Raw genomic sequence first — 8,310 nt, 5'->3', positions numbered from 1 at the left:
TCTAATAAATCTTTTCTTCTTTTGATTACAATGAATAAATTATGAAAAAACAATATGTTTAAGTATATGACTGAGACAAGACAAATTAATAGCATTCAGAGTTCTCTTGTATTGCCATATTCTGTTACCCTAAAAGTAGTCCCATCCTCCAAACGTCTTTCTGCACTTCCTAATCTTCAGCATTTGAACCTCATACATAATGTGCCCACTGTGCCATCTTGCCCAGAGGATCTTTATCATTGTTCCATCAGTATTTATACTGGCCATGGGTGAATGGTGGCTTCCACTAAGTAAAGAAAAAACAGACTTTCTACACTACTATTACATCCTGAGTGCACACACTTGCTGTCCCATGGTGCCTTTGGAAGAAAGTCCTTCTTTGTTTGGGGCTTTTGGCTGGAAATAGCCTGAATGGCTCTTTTTCATCTAGAGAAGACACTAAACTACTCACTGTGTAAAATATTCACTATTTATCTCTAACTTAGCCCTGCATGTTTTGTTTGTTTGTCTCACCAAAATCATACAGCTAAGAGTTCATACATAAACATACCATAGCTGCTATCATTATTGTCGCTCTTTCCATTTCAGGTGTTAAAGTGCTCTATCATTTTTATATTTCAAGTTTAAAAAAAAAAAAGACTTGATTGGAGGTCCGCGTTTTCCATTCCACTGTTTTCTCAAGCTGCTTGAGTTCATATTAAACTGCATTCCATCATCTTTTCATCAATAAGAAAACAGGGAAGTGAGCTGAGCAGGACCACCTCAGCCTCTTAAACATATGTATTTTAATTTTTATAGGCTGACTGAAAATTATAATACAAAAAAACAAAACAGGAAAAAGCTAACTATGTTCCTTTAAAAAAAATAAAAAAATAAAAAAAATAAAAAAAATAAGTCAGTCACTGAAACAAAACATCAGACTCAACCCAGATTGAGTTATGTGCTCGTCTTGGTGTGTCACAAAGCAAAAAAGTGACAGGAGAGCAGATACACAGACACCCTGAACAGTCTGCAGAAGCAGACACGAAAGCCAAGATTGGGGCTGCCTGTTGGCATGTAAGCAAGGTTTTGATCTACAACAAAATGGCTGCAAGGAAGAGGGAAAAAAAGGAAGGGAAAAAAAATAAAAAAGAAGCACACTGATGCTTGCTGTTGAATAATTTCTCCTCTAGGTGGCAACATTTCCTTCTTGATCGTGAACACTCCCCTCCGGGAGGAATTGGACAAACCCACACTTCTCAGCTCCACCACTGGCATGAGGCAACGTCTGTCTCAGGAGAACTGGTGGAACATAGCAGCATTAGGTTAAATCTAAATGTCCAGTTCTTCTAAGCTCATCCAAACACTCCTGCTGTCATGAAGAAATCTTGACTATTAGGCTTAATCATTACTGTAACCTATGGTAGTCCTTTATGCTGCTTAGCCTACTGTTAGAGTAATTTCACAATGGCACATTTGATTAGATGTAAATTAGGGTGCTTGCAGTCACAGACACAGAGAGGTCTCAGTTCGCAAGTCAAGTGTCTGTTTTTAAAATAAGCCTTTGATCTCAGAAGCGACAGAGTTTCTGAAGTTTCTTCATGCAAGATATTACCAGGAGTCCATTTCAGTAGTTGGCTTCTGAGCAGCCACGACGAAACAAAAGAAGTAATTCTGGTGACTTTGTTCAGCCTTCAAGTCATACTGATTTAAAAGCATTAAAAGAATTTTTCCTTTAACAATTCATATGTCAGTCATCCAAGTCAGGTTATCTGTTAAGCTCGTCCAGACCGATCTATGCCTCATTAATGAGGAATGGGAAAGCATCAGAAATTAAAGATACTATTTAAGAAACAAAATATGAACACAGTTAAGAAAATACCTCTAATCTTTATTTTTTTTATTATCTATATGTGAGGGGAAAAAAAGAGATAATTTAGATTATAACTATTTGTCCGAATTAATACTACTATAAAACCGTTTCAAAATTTTTCATATTGCAAGGATTGTATGTAAAAGACTAACTGTAGGGAGGAATAGCCTACATACCAAAGCACCAATACACAAAATGTTTTATCTATTAAAGGATTATCAACTATTTTTCCTGTTGCTATCAGAGACTGCTCTACATATACAGTACCTCTTTGAAAAGCAGCTTGTAGCATGATGATCTGTAATCAGCCTCCTCAACACTGAGTTCTATGTGCACATGTATCCATCAGCCTGTATGTGTATGTGCATATTTAAATACATGCATCCATATTAATTTGCATGTATGTGTAGATGTTTACATATGTCAGTATCACTATACGTGTAATTTTTTTTAAGTGTGTATGTTTGTGTGTATGAAATGAAAAATACTTTATTAATCCCCAAAGGGAAATTCAATATTGTAGTATATATATGCATGGTATCTATCTATATATGTCTATCTCTCTCTCTCTCTCTCTCTCTCTCTCTCTCTCTCTCTCTCTCTCTATATATATATATATATATAGAGAGAGAGAGAGAGAGAGAGAGAGAGAGAGAGAGAGAGAGATAAAGAGATAGATAGATAGACATATATAGATAGATACCATGCATATATATACTACAATATTGAATATATATATATATATATATATATATATATATATATATATATATATATATATATATATAGGCCCTGCGATGGACTGGCGAGCTGTCCAGGGTGTACCCTGCCTGTCGCCCAAAGCCAGCTGGGATAGGCTCCAGCTTCCCCGCGACCCTGAATTGGAATAAGCGGTTCGGAAATGAATGAATGATGATATATATATATATATATATATATATATATATATATATATATATATATATATATATATATATATATATATATATATATATATATGTATGTATATCTATGCATATGCAATTCAAAATATACACACACTGACTCATATTTGAACTTGAGTTTACTTGAAATATTAATACAGCAACCCATGTCGACTTTACAGTTTTACTGTTATATTTTTATCATATGTATATTTAAATCAAAATGTTTCTTGTACTTCCTTCTTCCTCAGAACAGGAACTAAAGGTTTTGCAAAATTGAAAAGTAGATGCTTCAGAACACAAGAGTACAATTCTGCTAACAAACAAATGCATGCCACCGTATTTGTGCCATACATGAAAGTTTTGTAGAGTCAACATTCAGGTGTCACAGTTCTAAAGCGAGGGGATTATGATGTTACACTCGTTATTGATTTGATCATATGTGCATATTTAACGTTTTTCATGGTTAGCAGTGATGCACCATCCCCTGAATTAATCTTTTATAAAAGCTGAATGCTTTCTGAGATATTCCCAAAAAATGAAAGTTTATTTGCAAATTTCAAGGAACTTTGGTTAAATTTTGACTCCGCTTTCAGTTTTGACTAACTTTCAGTCTTGATTTTCAGTTTGCTCTGCCTCCTCATTTCACCCGATCCTGCAACAGTCCTGTTGAGAAAGATGTTTTGGCTCTGAAAACATTCTAATTAATAATTAAGGTTACTATCCATCTGCAATGAACAAGAGTTTCTTTATAAGAAAGGATGTTGTTTAATTTATAGTATGTTCCAATTTTATGCCAACTGATCATTGGCAGGATTTGCCTAACAGGCTGCTATAAGCCATTACAGAGGCTCAAAGGAGACCTCCCATATCATGATATGCTTATAGTTTTTTCTTTATTTCATCTCGTTTGTCTATTTTCATCCAGCAAAACTGTTAAAACAAACCAAGAAACATTTAATGGCAACCGTTCATGGAATCCAGACTTAAATTTATAAGAAAATGTCTTGCTCTAAAAGAAACACAGAAATCCACACTAGGTCACAGTCTAGAAGTTTGATAATAGAAAGCTGGAACCTTGTCAGACATTCCATAGCTCTTTAAATATAGATTCTCCTCTAGATTAGCGTGTCTCATTTTAAATGACCCCTTCTGAGTCTAACCATATAGACATGATTTATTCTTCTTTTGTGTTTCTTGTTTGTTGAAGTAACCTTTTTCAAATATGCATGTGGTACTTTCTCACCAATGATAAATTCATGCTTTTTAATTATTTCATACCATAGGTCATGTGTTTCAGCAAGATTTCTGCTTCGGTTCATAACTTTCTGAATATAACATTTATATCACAGTCTTTTATCAACATCAAACACATAATTAGAAATATTTACATCTCTATACTTATAAAAGCAGACCCTAAACATGACAACAATATATTATGGCAAAATGACTGAAACGTTAGTCAAAAGCTGGATTACTACTTTAACATTCAAGTAAAGCAAAGTCAGAGATTTTCATTGAAAATAGTCATTTAAGTTAAGATAGCAGTTGTTCAAAACATGCTAAAGGGTGAGATGCGTGTTATATTCAGTTGTGTAGTTTTTTTTAGGACAGACTTTAAAGTTTAATCATCAGTTCTCATTTTTAGCCAAGATTTGATTTTTTTGTGTGGTCATTCATGTTATCATTTAAATCAACTGTCATCAGACGTTAGTGTCATCATTGGCAGCCCTGAAGTGATCTGCATGTGCAGGAGAAGATCTGATGTCACATGTGGCGTTCTGGGTTTATGGAAATGAATATAGATGCTACATGTGTGAATCAATTTTAACATTGTTGTGCAATCAGAGTACACAAAATGAAGATATAATATTGTTTAGTCAGTTGTGTGCATTTGATCTTAAAGCATCCTACCTCTGGCACAGAAATGTGACATCTGTCTCGCTTGATTAAGATGAAATATGACATGACTTTTCAGGCTTGAAAAACAGTGGATATCTATCCAATTTAGGACCACAATGTAGTTTGGATCAGATTTGAGAAAAAAAAATATAGATATGTGCTTTCAAGACAGTCATAAAATTATCTGAATTGGATCACATTGTAGGCAAAATAGAGTTGGATTTGCCTGCAGTGTGAATACACCCTGAAACCACAAAACCCTGAATTGTGTGCGTGTATGCATGGTGCACATAACTGATCATCCCACCACTGTAGAAATATGTCTGCTAGGTTGTATTAGCGTTGGACAGGCAACTAGCTAGCTAACTCTTCCACTTTTCATCTTGGAAAGCAAAATTTCTGCATTTGTTTGAGGTGTCAACTCATGCCAGAGGAACTATGACGGTATGGAAACCGGAATTAAGTTCGAGTGTGAAGCTGAATTTAAATACGGCACCACAGCAGACCTGGCAACACAGGAGCATAACTAGGGTCAGTTAATGCTCTGTGGATTAATTTAGTACCACACTTGCATTAATAGAGAGCTCAGAATCAATGCAAATACCCACTTCTTTATTCACCCGATATTTTTTATAATCTGTTCTTGGAGACGGTTGGGATTAACAGGTGAAATGGTAAACTGCTGCCACTGCCGAACTGAGTCTCTCACTTTACTACTGGCATGCTCATGCCTGCAGATTTTTTGAAGGACACCACAGAGAAAGCAATAATTATACAACAATCTTCATGGTTGTATGTTGCAACACAGAAGTTCAGTTCCACGGCCTGTTTGAGCTGTAACCAAAACTGAATTTAACAGTCTATGCAGAAGTACTGGCTGCACCAAAACACAGCCGTAACCCTGAAACCAATTCCTCAGGAAGCACTTTAGTCCAGTGGTGACTGCAATTTGGTCCCCATGTTGACGTGACGGAATCAGCCAGTTGTGTTTCAGCTGTTGGTCCCCATCATAATATTAAAACAAACACACACACTTACACTCTATGTTCCCTGTAAGTAGATTTCAGTCATGCCTGAAGACTATCAGCCCGTGTCTCATTTGAGTGAAATGTGATTACAGACTGACTGCAGCAACACAATATAATCAGTCGTGACTCAATTAGTGCGACAGGTACACCTGCCGCTTGCCATTTGAATAGTTAGTCTCTCTCACTCTTGCTCTCTCGCTCACACAGCTCTGAGGTAATCACACACCCACACATGCACACACCCATAGTGCACGATCATTACTTTGCCCTGTGCATAGCTCTCCACAGTTAATCCTTTGATCTGAGTCCTTGATTTTTGGGGAGCTGCTGTGTTTTCGGCAGCTTCTGTGCCTCAGGCTGCGTTTGAGTTTTATTATTTATCACAGAGTATAGCAGGGCTTAGGAGGGAGGGGAAGACGGGAAGAAAAGCGAGGTTCATGTGTTCTTATTCTATGATGCGCCACATCACAAAACAGAGGGAATTTGGAGAGCAAAGTGTTTGTGGGAGTTTTAATTGGTCCGTTTAAGGAAGTGTTGCTGCTTTGGCAGTCTCACACATGTCACTGCCCAATGTCTGAGCACATGAGCTGCAATGTAAATAATAAAAAATAAGTTTTAGGTATGACATGTGCTGTTCAGCAACAGTTAGAGCAAGGCATATTCAGTCTGGATTTTCAGCCTCTAAATTCTCACTGGTGCATTTTATTCATATATAAACTCCCAGTTAAACTTTGTGAAAGAATGACGTGTATTTTTATCTCTGACTACACTTGAAGAACAAGAAGAAAGACCACTCCACTCACCATCAATTTTCAGACATGTCTAACCTTTTCTCTGTTTTTCTCAGTACTCAAACCCACCCTCTCTCTCAGCCTTCTGTTAAGCCATGCTCTTTTCATCCCCCTTTTTCCTCTCCACTAAAGGAACCAGGTGCTCAAAGAGAAAATTTTCCTGAGAAGTACCCCCACCCTGAATCTCACTCCCTGGGTTCAGTTTTACTAGAAGTCAGCTATATTCCATAACCTCGTTCATCATCCCCACACCTCATCCCCTTACCCTCATCGCTTCCATTTTAATCTGTCCATGGATTCCTGAACTCTATTTAGTATTTGTTTTGCCTTCATAAATGGCTCAGCTAGGTTTACTGTATTCCACGTATTCTTTTATTGATTTTAATTCAGAAGAAATTACAAGCAGAAATTATTCCCTAATGACCCATGAACCACTGTTGCTGTGGTTTAAGATAACTAATTTTCTATTGATTTATTTGATTAACGTTTTGGCATTACAAAATATTGGCTTGTGGATTAAATTTGGATAAATGCTGTGTAATGTGTGATAGTCTGTGGCTTAATGTATGGACTCTGTTGTATTATGTCCTTTAGTTACAAACTATGTAAACAAGGGCCAAGCTGTTGATTTCAGAACTTTCTGAGGGTCAGTGCTTCATAGTATTCATTCATTCATTCATTCATCAGAATAGTCCAATTAAAGGTCATGGGGAAGCTGGAGCCTATCACAGCAATCATCAGGCAAGAGGCAGGGTGCATCATGGACAGGTTGCCAGTCCATCACAGTCTTCATAATACAGTAGATAGATGTCATTTTATTTCTGTCCTATGACTTTTCTAAAATAAGGTAAGTTTCACCATAAAATCTGTAATATATGTTTTCCTACTTTTTATAATCTGTGGTTTTATGAGATGAGATGAAAAATATTGCTGGGTCAATAAATCCCCCCATGCAAACGATAGTTTGTTCAGATCCTTTGACTCAATACTTTCCTGTAAAGTCGCACCAGAAATGGCAGGAGAGACATAAAAAAAAGACCAATCTCCCGTCATACCAGATTAAATTCTATAGCTTTTCTTTAATAAGCCTAAAATTCCTCTGGATTTGCTTGCCATTAATCCTAACCTTCACCATTGTTTAATGCCTAACCCTTGCCATTTATAGCTAAAAGTGCAGAAGAAAAATAAGGAGTCACAAGGGGAAAGTGCAAACTAATGACTTTTTGTTTACAACTTCCACCATTCCTCCACATTAATGGTTTTGGTCAAGTAAACACATCACCAAAGGAAACTGGAAGAAATAGGAAATCAGTGTGATGATGAAAATAGTCAGTGTGCTAACAAATCAAAGCTTATTCTGTATTTGATATATTTATTGTTTTAATGTCCGTCCTTTTGTTGCAACTATTTAATGGTTGCAAATGCCACAAAAACAACCAAGCTCAAAAGAGAAAAAATGTGTCATATTTGGTTTTGGAATAAATATTCATGTGACTCTGCAAATGTGCATGTTTTTCAGAGTATCTGCAACAATACACATGCCAGTGTGCAACAAATCACCAACCAAAGATGCATAAAACCTTAAGATACAGTTAATGGGACTCATAATGTTCTCCACATATTTCTGTGAGTTTAGTTTCTTTATCAAAGAAACTTTATCCATCCTTTAGTGATCCAGGACACACATGGAACTCTTGCATTCTCTTACATTCAAGTCAAATCTTGTCTATCATCTGCTGTTGCCATGATTGGTCCAAGTGTATCCTCCCTTGTATCTAAAAATACTGCTAAGACACTGCAACATAAGTAAAAGA

This window comes from Telmatherina bonti (assembly GCF_933228915.1).
Source record: "Telmatherina bonti genome assembly, chromosome: 12".
NCBI classification, from domain to species: Eukaryota; Metazoa; Chordata; class Actinopteri; order Atheriniformes; family Telmatherinidae; genus Telmatherina; species Telmatherina bonti.
This window is presented reverse-complemented; position numbering follows the sequence as displayed.